The sequence below is a fragment of the Rhinoderma darwinii genome, chromosome 1, assembly GCF_050947455.1.
Source record: "Rhinoderma darwinii isolate aRhiDar2 chromosome 1, aRhiDar2.hap1, whole genome shotgun sequence".
Classification (NCBI taxonomy): domain Eukaryota; kingdom Metazoa; phylum Chordata; class Amphibia; order Anura; family Rhinodermatidae; genus Rhinoderma; species Rhinoderma darwinii.
This window is the reverse complement of record NC_134687.1, coordinates 269,605,909-269,624,377: the sequence shown is the minus strand read 5'-3', so window position 1 is coordinate 269,624,377 and position 18,469 is coordinate 269,605,909.

Genomic DNA, 18,469 nt, shown 5'->3' with positions numbered 1-18,469 from the left:
AAGTAACGCTGACATAGGCATCATGTGTGGCATCATATACGGGAGGCCTGTGTCGGCATATACGGGAGGCCTGTGTCGGCATATACGGGAGGCCTGTGGCATCATATACGGGAGGCCTGTGGCATCATATCATGGAGGCATATCAGGGAGGCCTGTGGCATCATATACGGGAGGCCTGTGGCATCATATCAGGGAGGCCTGTGGCATCATATCAGGGAGGCCTGTGGCATCATATACGGGAGGCCTGTGGCATCATATACGGGAGGCCTGTGGCAGCATATCATGGAGGCCTGTGGCAGCAAATGCAGTGTGGCATCATTTCCAGTGTGGCATCATTTCCAGTGTGGCAGCATTTCCAGTGTGGCAGCATTTCCAGTGTGGCATCATTTCCAGTGTGGCAGCATTTCCAGTGTGGCAGCATTTCCAGTGTGGCAGCATTTACAGTGTGGCAGCATTTACAGTGTGGCAGCATATACGGTGTGGCAGCATATACGGTGTGGTATCATACCATTGGAGGCCTGTGTCATCATACCAGCGGAGGCCTGTGGCATCATACCAAGGGAGGCCGGTGACAGCATTTACAGTGTGGCAGCATTTGCGTTGTGGCAGCATATACGTTGTGGCAGCGTATACGTTGTGGCAGCGTATACGTTGTGGCAGCTTATACGTTGTGGCAGCGTATACGTTGTGGCAGCGTATACGTTGTGGCAGCGTATACGTTGTGGCAGCGTATACGTTGTGGCAGCGTATCCGGTGTGGCAGCGTATACGTTGTGGCAGCTTATACGTTGTGGCAGCTTATACGTTGTGGCAGCTTATACGTTGTGGCAGTGTATACGGTGTGGCAGCGTATACGTTGTGGCAGTGTATACGGTGTGGCAGCGTATACGTTGTGGCAGCGTATACGGTGTGGCAGCGTATACGTTGTGGCAGCGTATACGTTGTGGCAGCGTATACGGTGTGGCAGCGTATACGTTGTGGCAGCGTATACGGTGTGGCAGCGTATACGTTGTGGCAGCGTATACGTTGTGGCAGCGTATACGTTGTGGCAGCGTATCCGGTGTGGCAGCGTATACGTTGTGGCAGCTTATACGTTGTGGCAGCTTATACGTTGTGGCAGCTTATACGTTGTGGCAGCGTATACGTTGTGGCAGCGTATACGTTGTGGCAGCTTATACGTTGTGGCAGCGTATCCGGTGTGGCAGCGTATACGTTGTGGCAGCTTATACGTTGTGGCAGCTTATACGTTGTGGCAGCTTATACGTTGTGGCAGCGTATACGTTGTGGCAGCGTATACGGTGTGGCAGCGTATACGTTGTGGCAGCGTATACGGTGTGGCAGCGTATACGGTGTGGCAGCGTATACGGTGTGGCAGCGTATACGTTGTGGCAGCGTATCCGGTGTGGCAGCTTATACGTTGTGGCAGCTTATACGTTGTGGCAGCTTATACGTTGTGGCAGCGTATACGTTGTGGCAGCGTATACGTTGTGGCAGCTTATACGTTGTGGCAGCGTATCCGGTGTGGCAGCGTATACGTTGTGGCAGCTTATACGTTGTGGCAGCTTATACGTTGTGGCAGCGTATACGTTGTGGCAGCGTATACGTTGTGGCAGCGTATACGGTTTGGCAGCATTTACAGTGTGGCAGCATTTACAGTGTGGCAGTATTTACAGTGTGGCAGCATATACGGTGTGGCATCATACCATTGGAGGCCTGTGTCATCATACCAGCGGAGGCCTGTGTCATCATACCAGCGTAGGCCTGTGGCATCATACCAAGGGAGGCCTGTGCCAGCATTTACAGTGTGGCAGCATTTACGGTGTGGCAGCATTTACGGTGTGGCAGCATTTACAGTGTGGCAGCATTTACGGTGTGGCATCATACCATTGGAGGCCTGTGTCATCATACCAGCGGAGGCCTGTGTCATCATACCAGCGTAGGCCTGTGGCATCATACCAAGGGAGGCCTGTGCCAGCATTTACAGTGTGGCAGCATTTACAGTGTGGCAGCATTTACAGTGTGGCAGCATATACGGTGTGGCATCATACCATTGGAGGCCTGTGTCATCATACCAGCGGAGGCCTGTGTCATCATACCAGCGTAGGCCTGTGGCATCATACCAAGGGAGGGCTGTGGCAGCATTTACAGTGTGGCAGCATTTACAGTGTGGCAGCATTTACAGTGTGGCAGTATTTACAGTGTGGCAGCATATACGGTGTGGCATCATACCATTGGAGGCCTGTGTCATCATACCAGCGGAGGCCTGTGTCATCATACCAGCGTAGGCCTGTGGCATCATACCAAGGGAGGCCTGTGCCAGCATTTACAGTGTGGCAGCATTTACAGTGTGGCAGCATTTACAGTGTGGCAGCATTTACGGTGTGGCAGCATTTACGGTGTGGCAGCATTTACGGTGTGGCAGCATTTACGGTGTGGCATCATACCATTGGAGGCCTGTGTCATCATACCAGCGGAGGCCTGTGTCATCATACCAGCGTAGGCCTGTGGCATCATACCAAGGGAGGGCTGTGGCAGCATTTACAGTGTGGCAGCATTTACAGTGTGGCAGCATTTACAGTGTGGCAGTATTTACAGTGTGGCAGCATATACGGTGTGGCATCATACCATTGGAGGCCTGTGTCATCATACCAGCGGAGGCCTGTGGCATCATACCAAGGGAGGCCGGTGACAGCATTTACAGTGTGGCAGCATTTGCGTTGTGGCAGCATATACGTTGTGGCAGCGTATACGTTGTGGCAGCGCATACGTTGTGGCAGCTTATACGTTGTGGCAGCGTATACGTTGTGGCAGCGTATACGTTGTGGCAGCGTATCCGGTGTGGCAGCGTATACGTTGTGGCAGCTTATACGTTGTGGCAGCTTATACGTTGTGGCAGCTTATACGTTGTGGCAGCTTATACGTTGTGGCAGTGTATACGGTGTGGCAGCGTATACGTTGTGGCAGCGTATACGGTGTGGCAGCGTATACGTTGTGGCAGCGTATACGTTGTGGCAGCGTATACGGTGTGGCAGCGTATACGTTGTGGCAGCGTATACGGTGTGGCAGCGTATACGTTGTGGCAGCGTATACGTTGTGGCAGCGTATCCGGTGTGGCAGCGTATACGTTGTGGCAGCTTATACGTTGTGGCAGCTTATACGTTGTGGCAGCGTATACGTTGTGGCAGCGTATACGTTGTGGCAGCTTATACGTTGTGGCAGCGTATCCGGTGTGGCAGCGTATACGTTGTGGCAGCTTATACGTTGTGGCAGCTTATACGTTGTGGCAGCTTATACGTTGTGGCAGCGTATACGTTGTGGCAGCGTATACGGTGTGGCAGCGTATACGTTGTGGCAGCGTATACGGTGTGGCAGCGTATACGGTGTGGCAGCGTATCCGGTGTGGCAGCGTATACGTTGTGGCAGCTTATACGTTGTGGCAGCTTATACGTTGTGGCAGCTTATACGTTGTGGCAGCGTATACGTTGTGGCAGCGTATACGTTGTGGCAGCTTATACGTTGTGGCAGCGTATCCGGTGTGGCAGCGTATACGTTGTGGCAGCTTATACGTTGTGGCAGCTTATACGTTGTGGCAGCTTATACGTTGTGGCAGCGTATACGTTGTGGCAGCGTATACGGTTTGGCAGCATTTACAGTGTGGCAGCATTTACAGTGTGGCAGTATTTACAGTGTGGCAGCATATACGGTGTGGCATCATACCATTGGAGGCCTGTGTCATCATACCAGCGGAGGCCTGTGTCATCATACCAGCGTAGGCCTGTGGCATCATACCAAGGGAGGCCTGTGCCAGCATTTACAGTGTGGCAGCATTTACGGTGTGGCAGCATTTACGGTGTGGCAGCATTTACAGTGTGGCAGCATTTACGGTGTGGCATCATACCATTGGAGGCCTGTGTCATCATACCAGCGGAGGCCTGTGTCATCATACCAGCGTAGGCCTGTGGCATCATACCAAGGGAGGCCTGTGCCAGCATTTACAGTGTGGCAGCATTTACAGTGTGGCAGCATTTACAGTGTGGCAGCATATACGGTGTGGCATCATACCATTGGAGGCCTGTGTCATCATACCAGCGGAGGCCTGTGTCATCATACCAGCGTAGGCCTGTGGCATCATACCAAGGGAGGGCTGTGGCAGCATTTACAGTGTGGCAGCATTTACAGTGTGGCAGCATTTACAGTGTGGCAGTATTTACAGTGTGGCAGCATATACGGTGTGGCATCATACCATTGGAGGCCTGTGTCATCATACCAGCGGAGGCCTGTGTCATCATACCAGCGTAGGCCTGTGGCATCATACCAAGGGAGGCCTGTGCCAGCATTTACAGTGTGGCAGCATTTACAGTGTGGCAGCATTTACAGTGTGGCAGCATTTACGGTGTGGCAGCATTTACGGTGTGGCAGCATTTACGGTGTGGCAGCATTTACGGTGTGGCATCATACCATTGGAGGCCTGTGTCATCATACCAGCGGAGGCCTGTGTCATCATACCAGCGTAGGCCTGTGGCATCATACCAAGGGAGGGCTGTGGCAGCATTTACAGTGTGGCAGCATTTACAGTGTGGCAGCATTTACAGTGTGGCAGTATTTACAGTGTGGCAGCATATACGGTGTGGCATCATACCATTGGAGGCCTGTGTCATCATACCAGCGGAGGCCTGTGTCATCATACCAGCGTAGGCCTGTGGCATCATACCAAGGGAGGCCTGTGCCAGCATTTACAGTGTGGCAGCATTTACAGTGTGGCAGCATTTACAGTGTGGCAGCATTTACAGTGTGGCAGTATTTACAGTGTGGCAGCATATACGGTGTGGCATCATACCATTGGAGGCCTGTGTCATCATACCAGCGGAGGCCTGTGTCATCATACCATTGGAGGCCTGTGGCATCATACCAAGGGAGGGCTGTGGCAGCATTTACAGTGTGGCAGCATTTACAGTGTGGCAGCATTTACAGTGTGGCAGCATTTACAGTGTGGCAGCATTTACGGTGTGGCAGCATTTACAGTGTGGCAGCATTTACAGTGTGGCAGAATTTACAGTGTGGCAGCATTTACAGTGTGGCAGCATTTACGGTGTGGCAGCATATACGGTGTGGCAGCATATACGGTGTGGTATCATACCATTGGAGTCCTGTGTCATCATACCAGCGGAGGCCTGTGGCATCATACCAGCGTAGGCCTGTGGCATCATACCAAGGGAGGGCTGTGGCAGCATTTACAGTGTGGCAGCATTTACAGTGTGGCAGCATTTACAGTGTGGCAGCATTTACAGTGTGGCAGAATTTACAGTGTGGCTGCATTTACGGTGTGGCATCATACCATTGGAGGCCTGTGTCATCATACCAGCGGAGGCCTGTGTCATCATACCAGCGTAGGCCTGTGGCATCATATACAGGGATAGTGGGTGGCATCATATACAGGGATAGTGTGTGGCATCATCTCAAATGAGCTTGTGTGGCATAATATACAGGGATAGTGGGTGGCATCATATACAGGGATATTGTGTGGCATCATATCAAATGATCTAGTGTGGCATCAAATACAGGGATAGTCTGTGGCATCATCTCAAATGAGCTTGTGGGGCATCATATACAGGGATAGTGTGTGTCACTTTTTGTACATCACTTTATCTAATCCCACCATGTGTGTGACTTTTTGTACAGCAGTTTACCAGGAGGAGAGGGAGCGCGCCAGTCAAAACACGACCGTGAGGAGTGTATTCGAGGAGCATAGATACTTTGAACAGGTGCGGCAGCAAGGGGACTACCCTAAAGTTACAATAATTGTTAATTATGGTCTTTTATATATATTATTGTAATTATTTTATTAGGAGGGAAAGCAACGCGATCAGATACAGACGACGACAGCAGCAACCAGAGCGGATTACCACCGTGGAGACAAACAGGCCATTGTGAGCAGCATAAGTAACGAATTCTAGAAAGTAAGTAAGCCCGAACAAAGGGAGTTCATATAAACATACATGACACACAAGTTCACCAGATGAGCCAAACTATGCAGAGTGATCAGACAGGGATGTCATTCTTCCAAAGCGACCATGTTGCGCATGTTGCAACGCTTGAAGTTGATCAATCCATTGATAAATTTTTTATTTTATTCTTCTTTAGGAAATATAACTTTGACATGCCGCATGATTGGCAGAAACGTTCTGTAATACAATTTGAAGGTACGGTGGGATTATGTGACAAAGCAAGGTGTTTTCACCTGCTGCTAAAGGTCCGGTCGGATGATGAGAAGAGAAAAAAAAAGGTGTTTTCATCTGCTGATGAAGGTCCAGTTGGATGATGTGACAAAGCAAGGTGTTTTCACCTGCTGCTAAAGGTCCGGTCGGATGATGAGATGAGAAAAAAAAGGTGTTTTCATCTGCTGATGAAGGTCCAGTTGGATGATGTGACGAAGCAAGGTGTTTTCACCTGCTGATAACTTCTTTGTGATTGTCGTTGACGTCTGTGTGTTTTCAATGTAAATGTCTTTTACTGTTTCGTCTTTCATTTTCTACTTTTATGTGTTGGTCCCTATCCGTCAATGTTGACTTTTTACCTGAACTATTTTTTTGTGACTATGGAACAAAAACATTTTTTGTTCTGCATGTAAATTTTATATTTGTGTTTATGATGGAACACTTTTTCTGTGTTACTTTGGAAGCCAGTTATGGCTTCATCAATAAAAAAAAATTGGTTTATAAATGTTATTCTCTTTAATTCCCTGTCTCTATTACATAAAAAATAAAAAAAAATTGGGGTTGGTCACACAAAAAAGCTCTCCTCAAACATTGACATGGTGAAACTGTCTGGCACTGAGATCATTGACGTTTTTACAATGATCGTGTAAAACTACACACTACTATTTTGTGCCTTGGTCAACAGTCAATTACCAGTGCCAAACAGTTACCTATAAACAATGTAACATGTTGAATACTCACTTCTCCACATGACAATCTGCCACCCACCATAGGCCACATTTGTGTGATAACCAAGGGTGAGTTCACACGCGGTGACCGAAGAACTTACACAAATCGGATGTTATGTCTTCGAAAACACGCTGTGGATTATATTATTTTATACAAACTCACGACTTTTAATCTTGCACTTAGAAAAGACACTCACAGATCTAAATTGGAATTGTAAGTATCGTAGTACACAAATATACCTCATTAGGGGTATCAACTCTCTTTATGTAATACCTCGTTATTACCGTAATGATCTTTTCTCATGCCATAATATTTACATTTACTTTTTTGATAGAAATGCCGTCGTGCATTGTCTCTGGTTGTGACAGTCGGTCTAATCGAGCTACTTACTCTCAAGGAGTGATCCTGCATGTTTTTCCAGGCAACATTGACAAGATTAAAGTTTGGCTCCAACAGGCCAGACAATCGTTGGACAATCTAGATGCACTCTCACAAAGAATTTTGGATGGAAAAAAACAAGATTTATTTAGACTATGTTCGAAACACTTCGCACAAGACTGTTATGTTTATAAGTCTGAAAAGAAGATACGATGGCTGAAGGAAAGTGCAATTCCCACTATATTCCCTTATCAGGAAACAGAGTCTCCACCATCTAAACGGAAACGTACAGAACAGGAACACACTTATTCTTGTGCAACACAATGCATGCAATTACCTTTGGCTACTACATACACCAACAGCATTACCTACGTTTCTACCGGCACCTCAATGCTAAACGATCCACCAACGTCAATGTCCCAAGTGATGGGAGTGAAACATGTAAAAATTGGTGTCAACAGAAAATTTTTTGAAAGAAATGCAGCAACAAACACCCGACAGAGGACATTGGCAACGAGAGCCACCAACACACCTTTCAAAAGCAAAAGAGATGCAACCACTCAATCACACATCTTCACACTGGATACAGGATGCCAGTTTCCAGAGGAAGAACTTTCTTTTGAAAACCAATTAACAATGAAGTTGGATCATTTTTACCCATCAAAGTTTTCAACCCCCCGCTTACAAAGACAAACATCAAGCAAAGTCATATTGGAGGATCCAGAGGAAAGCTTTGTTTCTTCTACTGGCAGAAATGATCCAAGAGATCTGGACTACGAACCACCAGATTCTAGTCTGTCATTTGACAACGTGACAACCAATTTGTTTTCAGAACGAGCAGATGAAGACCTAGTAAAAGAGCGGAAATTTTTGGTTTTTGAATCGGCTTTAGATGTACTGGTTGCTCAGTGCGCGTGTTTCTGTGGCCACAAAATAGAAAACCCAGTCAAATTCCAGCAAGGTACCTATCTTTCACTACAAGGCAAATGTTCCAATGGACATGATTATTTTTGGGAAAGTCAACCCAAGTGTAATCGTATCCCGGTGGGGAATGTTCTGATTGCAGCTTCCATTTTATTTAATGGTGGCAACTATGCCAAGATGTCCGACATTTGTAAATCGATTGGGATGCAATTTATTTCACATTCAACTTACTTTCGTCACCAAAGAAAATTGTTATTTCCAGTGGTGGACATTCACTGGAAACAAGAAAAAATGGCACTTCATAAAGAAATCAAACAAACACCATTGTGTCTCCTTGGTGACGGACAATGTGATAGCCCTGGGCATAATGCAAAATATTGTGTGTACACATTGATGGATTATAAGAGCGACAAGATTGTTGACTTTGAAATCGTCCAGGTTACACAAACCACATCTTCTGTGGCTATGGAAAGTTTGGCCTTTCAAACCTGTCTTAACCGTGTTATTCAAGATGGGCTCAATGTGTATGTTCTTGCAACAGACCGTCATGTCTCCATACGTAAAAAAATACGTGAACAATACCCAGAGATTGGACATCAATTTGATATATGGCATTATGCAAAGTCCATTCGGAAGAAACTGAAGACTGCAAGTAAAAAAAGAAGCTGTTCCCAAATTGTTGATTGGATCACATCAATAACCAATCATTTTTGGTACTGCTGTAGTACTGCTTGCGGTAATGTGGATGTGCTGCGGGAAAAATGGCTCTCTGTACTTCAACATATTTGTAATGTACATGAATTCCCGGGGGACATTGTCACACAATGTGATCACAGATGTTTAGACATTGATGACGATCGCAAACACAATTGGATGTCAACAACATCAACAGCCTATGAGGAGCTAGAAAAGATCGTAAAAGATAAACAATTATTGAAAGACTTGCACCACTTGTCATCTTTCTGTCATACCGGAAAAATCGAGGTATTCCACAGCTTTATTCTAAAATACCGACCAAAAAGAATACATTTTGGTTTAGACGGAATGGAAGCACGGACAAAACTTGCTGTTTTGGCCCATAATCATAATACAAAACGGGAACAATCGAGAGTCCACCGACAGACCACAAAGTCGGATCGACTTGGTAGCATGAGGTATAATGTTGTTTTCTCCAAACTAAGCAAAAAATGGAATGCAAAGAAAGATTACGTACCAATGTCTTTCTCACACCTCTTTCCTATGTTTGTAAATGTGATCAAATTGACAAAACAAGAAATTGAACATAGTTGGCAAACACGGACATTGACCCTACCACCAAACATAGCCACAGAACCACGGCCGGATAAAGCAGCAGCTGTTAGAGCTCACAAATCCCGTTTTTAATGTACTGAACTATGTTGTGTTTGCCCTTCTCCAAAAATGCTTACAACTATTTCCCACTATTTATATTGCCTGTCACTGGAAGAATTTGTAAGCTAACTATCTGTGGATATTGGATGTTGATTCTGGGATTTATTCTGATTGCCATATTTGGAGTCGGGAAGGAATTTCCCCCACACACAACTAATGAAGAACAAAACGAAAATAACCTGTTTTTTTTTTGCCTTCCTCTGAATCAACACTAGCACTTTATATCCTGTATATTATTTTCTGTTATGTACAATACTTATCCTGTGTTAATATATTATAATAAATAAACATCTAAAGTTTTGATTTTCAGAATTTTTTATTGAAAAATATAACATAGTAAAGTAATCAAACACATTTCAAAAATCTGCCATTTCCGAAGCATTATTGTCAGTGGCTAGCTTGAAACCAACATATACTTGATTTTCTTCTGGAAACATTGCTCTGACTTTCTGAACTGCACATGCTGGAATAGTACGCCTGTTTTTTCGTCCAAGGTAACCGTGAACCCACACGGTGAACATTCGGTATGCAACCTTCCGTAAGGACCTATACAGGATAAAAAACTATTGTTAGGCAATCATATTTGCACACTATACAGACCACAATCTTATACTGTCACCCCTGACATGGTAATATTATTTACAATAATACATAACGGCTCACAAACGCTGGAGCGACACACATTGTTTGATTGCTGCGTGGAACAAGATCAAAATTTACTTCTAGTGTTACAGGGACCACATAAGATTTTGGCCAGACACATATTAGACACATGCATGCTGCTGAAAGTAAACATAATAATATTTATTTGAGGAATAAGGTTAGGATCACAATAGCATCATTCAAACTTGACTGGAACACAAAATAATTTCCTTACCTGTTATTTAGTGGTGCTGGACGTGTTGGACCAAAACATCTATACCTTTCACATAGGGTAAGTTGGTCCTTGTCCAGACATGTGGCCATAAAAGTATGATGCTCTGTAATGCACGTCATCGGCTCATCTTCCTCCATTAGGTTTAGCACATTACGTATATCTTTGCAACAGACGCATTCCTCTTCAGTCGGCAAATTCATGCAGTTCCCACAGTGACACCACGATTCCACCGGTTTTACGGACGCGGAAGTACTTTGTCTCGCACTTTGTTCTTCCCGTTTTCTCATTGGCTGTTGTACAAGAATTCGATTTGGATCTTGATATTTTTGACACCTTGCTCGTAGTTCCTGCTCTAATATCGCTCTCTAAAAAAAAATTAAGAAATTGGCACTATAAAATGGAATGTAAGTGAACATTATGCCGATTGTGACAACAGTACAGAAATCAACAGATGGATATTGCATTATTTATCATTGATTTTTGTAGTGGACATGTACATCTAGTAATTACATTTTTCATTATAAAAATGTGACACCAAACATAGGTATATTCCACAGTGTGCGCTCCACTTACGTCAATGGTGAAGGTGAGTGAAAAGACAACAAAAATATAGGGACCAATATTATGAATGGAATGGAGGACCAAAAGATGTCACAGAAAAATTTCACTTTCGTACCGGTTTGGTTTATATTAAAACAAGTATATGGTGGTTTGCTTGGCCCCCCACAAATGCAAGAGTCAGAGTGCTATCCCACAGCACAGTAAAGCATTTCACAGACATCAACTGCACAAAGTCTTACCTCCTGGGCTCTTTTTTCTTTCTCCTCTGGGGTAAATGTTGGTGGTATTCGTTTTGCTATTGGTTGATTGTCATCAATGGATTTCAGACTTCTCTTGGGCGCCATAACTGACAATTACAAACAACAGTTGATACATATCTCTCCCAAGACGTCAAATAAAAAACAGTATACGCTGCAACATGCCTCCCTGCATATGCTGCCACACAACCTCCTTTGATATGATGCCACACAGCCTTACTTGGTATGATGCCACACAATATCCCTGTATATGATGCCACACAAGCTCATTTTATCTGATGCCACACAATATCCCTGTATATGATGCCACACAAGCTCATTTGATGTGATGCCACACAATATCCCTGTATATGATGCCACACAAGCTCATTTGATGTGATGCCACACAATATCCCTGTATATGATGCCACACAAGCTCATTTGATCTGATGCCACACAATATCCCTGTATATGATGCCACACAAGCATATTTGATCTGATGCCACACAATATCCCTGTATATGATGCCACACAAGCTCATTTGATGTGATGCCACACAATATCCCTGTATATGATGCCACACAAGCTCATTTTATCTGATGCCACACAATATCCCTGTATATGATGCCACACAAGCATATTTGATCTGATGCCACACAATATCCCTGTATATGATGCCACACAAGCTCATTTGATGTGATGCCACACAATATCCCTGTATATGATGCCACACAAGCTCATTTGATGTGATGCCACACAATATCCCTGTATATGATGCCACACAAGCTCATTTGATCTGATGCCACACAATATCCCTGTATATGATGCCACACAAGCTCATTTGATGTGATGCCACACAATATCCCTGTATATGATGCCACACAAGCTCATTTGATCTGATGCCACACAATATCCCTGTATATGATGCCACACAAGCTCATTTGATGTGATGCCACACAATATCCCTGTATATGATGCCACACAAGCTCATTTGATCTGATGCCACACAATATCCCTGTATATGATGCCACACAAGCATATTTGATCTGATGCCACACAATATCCCTGTATATGATGCCACACAAGCTCATTTGATCTGATGCCACACAATATCCCTGTATATGATGCCACACAAGCTCATTTGATCTGATGCCACACAATATCCCTGTATATGATGCCACACAAGCTCATTTGATGTGATGCCACACAATATCCCTGTATATGATGCCACACAAGCTCATTTGATGTGATGCCACACAATATCCCTGTATATGATGCCACACAAGCTCATTTGATGTGATGCCACACAATATCCCTGTATATGATGCCACACAAGCTCATTTGATGTGATGCCACACAATATCCCTGTATATGATGCCACACAAGCTCATTTTATCTGATGCCACACAATATCCCTGTATATGATGCCACACAAGCATATTTGATCTGATGCCACACAATATCCCTGTATATGATGCCACACAAGCTCATTTGATGTGATGCCACACAATATCCCTGTATATGATGCCACACAAGCTCATTTGATGTGATGCCACACAATATCCCTGTATATGATGCCACACAAGCTCATTTGATGTGATGCCACACAATATCCCTGTATATGATGCCACACAAGCTCATTTGATGTGATGCCACACAATATCCCTGTATATGATGCCACACAAGCTCATTTGATCTGATGCCACACAATATCCCTGTATATGATGCCACACAAGCTCATTTGATGTGATGCCACACAATATCCCTGTATATGATGCCACACAAGCTCATTTGATGTGATGCCACACAATATCCCTGTATATGATGCCACACAAGCTCATTTGATGTGATGCCACACAATATCCCTGTATATGATGCCACACAAGCTCATTTGATCTGATGCCACACAATATCCCTGTATATGATGCCACACAAGCTCATTTGATGTGATGCCACACAATATCCCTGTATATGATGCCACACAAGCTCATTTGATCTGATGCCACACAATATCCCTGTATATGATGCCACACAAGCTCATTTGATGTGATGCCACACAATATCCCTGTATATGATGCCACACAAGCTCATTTGATGTGATGCCACACAATATCCCTGTATATGATGCCACACAAGCTCATTTGATGTGATGCCACACAATATCCCTGTATATGATGCCACACAAGCTCATTTGATCTGATGCCACACAATATCCCTGTATATGATGCCACACAAGCTCATTTGATCTGATGCCACACAATATCCCTGTATATGATGCCACACAAGCTCATTTGATCTGATGACACACAATATCCCTGTATATGATGCCACACAAGCTCATTTGATCTGATGCCACACAATATCCCTGTATATGATGCCACACAAGCTCATTTGATCTGATGCCACACAATATCCCTGTATATGATGCCACACAAGCTCATTTGATGTGATGCCACACAATATCCCTGTATATGATGCCACACAAGCTCATTTGATCTGATGACACACAATATCCCTGTATATGATGCCACACAAGCTCATTTGATGTGATGCCACACAATATCCCTGTATATGATGCCACACAAGCTCATTTGATGTGATGCCACACAATATCCCTGTATATGATGCCACACAAGCTCATTTGATCTGATGCCACACAATATCCCTGTATATGATGCCACACAAGCTCATTTGATGTGATGCCACACAATATCCCTGTATATGATGCCACACAAGCTCATTTGATCTGATGCCACACAATATCCCTGTATATGTTGCCACACAAGCTCATTTGATGTGATGCCACACAATATCCCTGTATATGATGCCACACAAGCTCATTTGATCTGATGCCACACAATATCCCTGTATATGATGCCACACAAGCTCATTTGATGTGATGCCACACAATATCCCTGTATATGATGCCACACAAGCTCATTTGATCTGATGCCACACAATATCCCTGTATATGATGCCACACAAGCTCATTTGATGTGATGCCACACAATATCCCTGTATATGATGCCACACAAGCTCATTTGATCTGATGCCACACAATATCCCTGTATATGATGCCACACAAGCTCATTTGATCTGATGCCACACAATATCCCTGTATATGATGCCACACAAGCTCATTTGATCTGATGCCACACAATATCCCTGTATATGATGCCACACAAGCATATTTGATCTGATGCCACACAATATCCCTGTATATGATGCCACACAAGCTCATTTGATGTGATGCCACACAATATCCCTGTATATGATGCCACACAAGCTCATTTGATGTGATGCCACACAATATCCCTGTATATGATGCCACACAAGCTCATTTGATGTGATGCCACACAATATCCCTGTATATGATGCCACACAAGCTCATTTGATCTGATGCCACACAATATCCCTGTATATGATGCCAAACAAGCTCATTTGATCTGATGCCACACAATATCCCTGTATATGATGCCACACAAGCTCATTTGATCTGATGCCACACAATATCCCTGTATATGATGCCACACAAGCTCATTTGATCTGATGCCACACAATATCCCTGTATATGATGCCACACAAGCTCATTTGATCTGATGCCACACAATATCCCTGTATATGATGCCACACAAGCTCATTTGATGGGATGCCACACAATATCCCTGTATATGATGCCACACAAGCTCATTTGATCTGATGACACACAATATCCCTGTATATGATGCCACACAAGCTCATTTGATCTGATGACACACAATATCCCTGTATATGATGCCACACAAGCTCATTTGATCTGATGACACACAATATCCCTGTAAATGCAGCCACACTAGAAATGCAGCCACACTAGAAATGCTGCCACACTAGAAAAGCTGCCACACTAGAAATGCTGCCACACTAGAAATGCTGCCACACTAGAAATGCTGCCACACTAGAAATGCTGCCACACTAGAAATGCTGCCACACTGTAAATGCTGCCGCACTGTAAATGCTGGCACAGGCCTCCCTTAGTATGATGCCACAGGCCTACGCTGGTATGATGACACAGGCCTCCGCTGGTATGATGACACAGGCCTCCAATGGTATGATGCCACACCGTATATGCTGCCACATTGTAAATGCTTCCACACTGTAAATGCTGCCACACTGTAAATGCTGCCACACTGTAAATGCTGCGACACTGTAAATGCTGCCACAGCCCTCCCTTGGTATGATGACACAGGCCTCCAATGGTATGATGCCACACCGTATACGCTGCCACACCGTATACGCTGCCACACCGGATACGCTGCCACACCGGATACGCTGCCACAACGTATACGCTGCCACAACGTATACGCTGCCACAACGTATACGCTGCCACAAACGTATACGCTGCCACAACGTATACGCTGCCACAACGTATAAGCTGCCACAACGTATAAGCTGCCACAACGTATAAGCTGCCACAACGTATATGCTGCCACAACGTATATGCTGCCACAACGCAAATGCTGCCACACTGTAAATGCTAGCACAGGCCTCCCTTGGTATGATGCCACAGGCCTACGCTGGTATGATGACACAGGCCTCCGCTGGTATGATGACACAGGCCTCCAATGGTATGATGCCACACCGTATATGCTGCCACACCGTAAATGCTGCCACACTGTAAATGCTGCCACACTGTAAATGCTGTCACACTGTAAATGCTGTCACACTGTAAATGCTGCCACACTGTAAATGCTGCCACACTGTAAATGCAGCCACACTGTAAATGCTGCCACACTGTAAATGCTGCCACACTGTAAATGCTGCCACAGCCCTCCCTTGGTATGATGCCACAGGCCTTGAGGCACTAAATCAAATAGAGAAAGTGCCTGGGACTGTATGTGATAGGGGGATGGAAGGGGGGAAAAAAGTGCGGGAAGAAATCAGGAGCAGGGATTGGTTGGACAAGGGGATAGAGGAGGGGTTAGGAGCAGATAAATAGTTGAGGTCAAGGGCAGTTCACTATCTTACCTGCTGGAGCTGCAAACGTCAGACGTCTGGTCCTGTGAGAGATCTTCCTCTGCGGTCCAGGGCGTTTTCCGGAGTACAGATGGCGGATGAACTGATGAGGCAGGTGGCACAGCGGGTTGCCACGGAGGGTACAAGCTGGCTGGAGGTCTTCCTGGCAGGGGATCGCAGGCAAGAGGTGTTACCTGCGGCGGTCGTCGGTGTCAGCAGTGGTGGAGTCCCGTCGGCGTCGGCAGTTAGAGGTAGGCCGCGCCGGGTTTCTCGGCCTCCTCCCCGTTTGAGCCCCAGTCCACCTTCAGCCACCCAGAGGCGGGCCGGCACCGTTCGCTCGGCAGGAGCGGGACGGAGGCGCCGTCGCCTGCTCTCCCCTTCACCTGGTCCCGACGTCGTGCCACCCACTCCCCTGGCTGGGAGAGCTTCTGCAGTTCTCCCCATCCGGGCTGCAGGCAGTGCAAGGCCGCAAGCAGCCGCAGAAGCCGGGGCCGTGATTAGTGCACCGCTGGTTCTTCTTCCCGGCCCGACAGCTTTTTCCCTCTCACAGCAGGCCGTGGTTGAGAGGGGAGCTGGAGGGGGCGGTCTCAGGAGAGCAGAGACGCAGGCCTCAGGCACCAGCAGGTTAGGTGTGCATTTGCTGCCACCTGCTGGTGGTTCTGAAAATGACACAGAGCTGGGGAGAGAGCTGGTGAGTGGCCTGTTTTTACCAGGCACAGGCACTGTGAATGAGAGGAGTGCGCAGGGTGGATTGTCGTGCGGTAGCAGTGATCTGTTGCCGTGCAGGCAGTCTGCGGAGCAACGTGATTTGCCAGTTTCTCTTTCGGAGTTTTCTCTTCCAGGTGCGGTGTCGGCGAGACGCAGACGGCGAAGGAGACGGCATGGAAGAGGACATCGTCGTGGTGGTCACGGGCGTCCACGCCATCAGGTTGAGAGACGTCGCCGTTCCCGGAGTAGGAGTGTGTCTTCCAGTACAGCATCTTCTTCGCCGTCCCAGTCGTCGTCGGGAGCTAGTACACCCAGCCGCACGGGAAGGAGATACACGAGGAGTCATCGGCGGGAGCACAGGGATCGTCATTCGTCTTCGCTGGTTCCAGTTCCAGAAGTCGCCTCAGCCTGTCCACCTGGTGGGGATCTGTCTGTGGTTCCGGTATCTGGGAGAGTTGATGCACCCTCGGAAGTGACGAGGACGCCTTTCTCCGGTGAGTCTCCATGTGGGAACGCATGGCTACCTAAGGGTGATTTATCTGCTATTGATTTAGTTTCAGCATTAAAAAGCTTGTTGGATGGTTTGGGTACAAAAGGCGGAGCTTCGGTTCCGTTGGTTTTGCCAGGGGGGGCTCAGCCTCCGCCTGAGCGGGCGGCCAGTATGTCTGGCTTGGCATTCCGTGATTCGCTGTTTTGTGGTGTTGCTCCTTTAGGTACTCACCTGTCTGCGGAGATCAAGGACAAGATATGGGCACATGACTTTGTGGATGTTTGGTCCTTGGTGTCGGTCGATCATGTGACGATAGATAAGGAGCGTGTTTTCGAAAGAGGTTCGGAGAAAAAGGTGAAAGTCGCGAAAACTTTTGGCAATTGGCTCCAGGGTTTTTCTACCTTGGCTCATGTCATCTGTCAACGTTTTCCGGAAAAAGGGGCCGAGCTGTTTGTGTATGTAGACACTATATTCAGTGCCCACAAATTGCACGGAGGTGCAGCTTGGTGGAGATATGACGAGGAGTTTCGCCGTCGGTTGGCGATGACGCCTGACATTGGTTGGGCGTCGAAGGCGACGGATGTGTGGTTACAGCTAATTTTGGCTCAAAAGCAGGCTCGGCCCTTTCAGGCAGGAGTCGCAGTTTCGGGTTCAGCACCCGGGATTGCGGCGCAGCGCCCAACAGGAGCATGTTGGCTCTACAATGAGGGACATTGCAGGTTCTATTCTTCCTGCAAGTTTCGTCATGAGTGCTCCATCTGCGGGGGTGCCCATTCCGCGCTTCGCTGTTTCCGACGGGCAAAACAACCTTCCAAGGTGGGTCCTGCCGGTGCAGCGGAGAACTCCGGTGAGCGCTCTCGCGATGGAACCGTGGCTCGCCAGGTATCCCAAGAGACAGGAAGCAGACTTGTTAGGTCGGGGCTTCAGTGAAGGTTTTTTCATTCCGCATG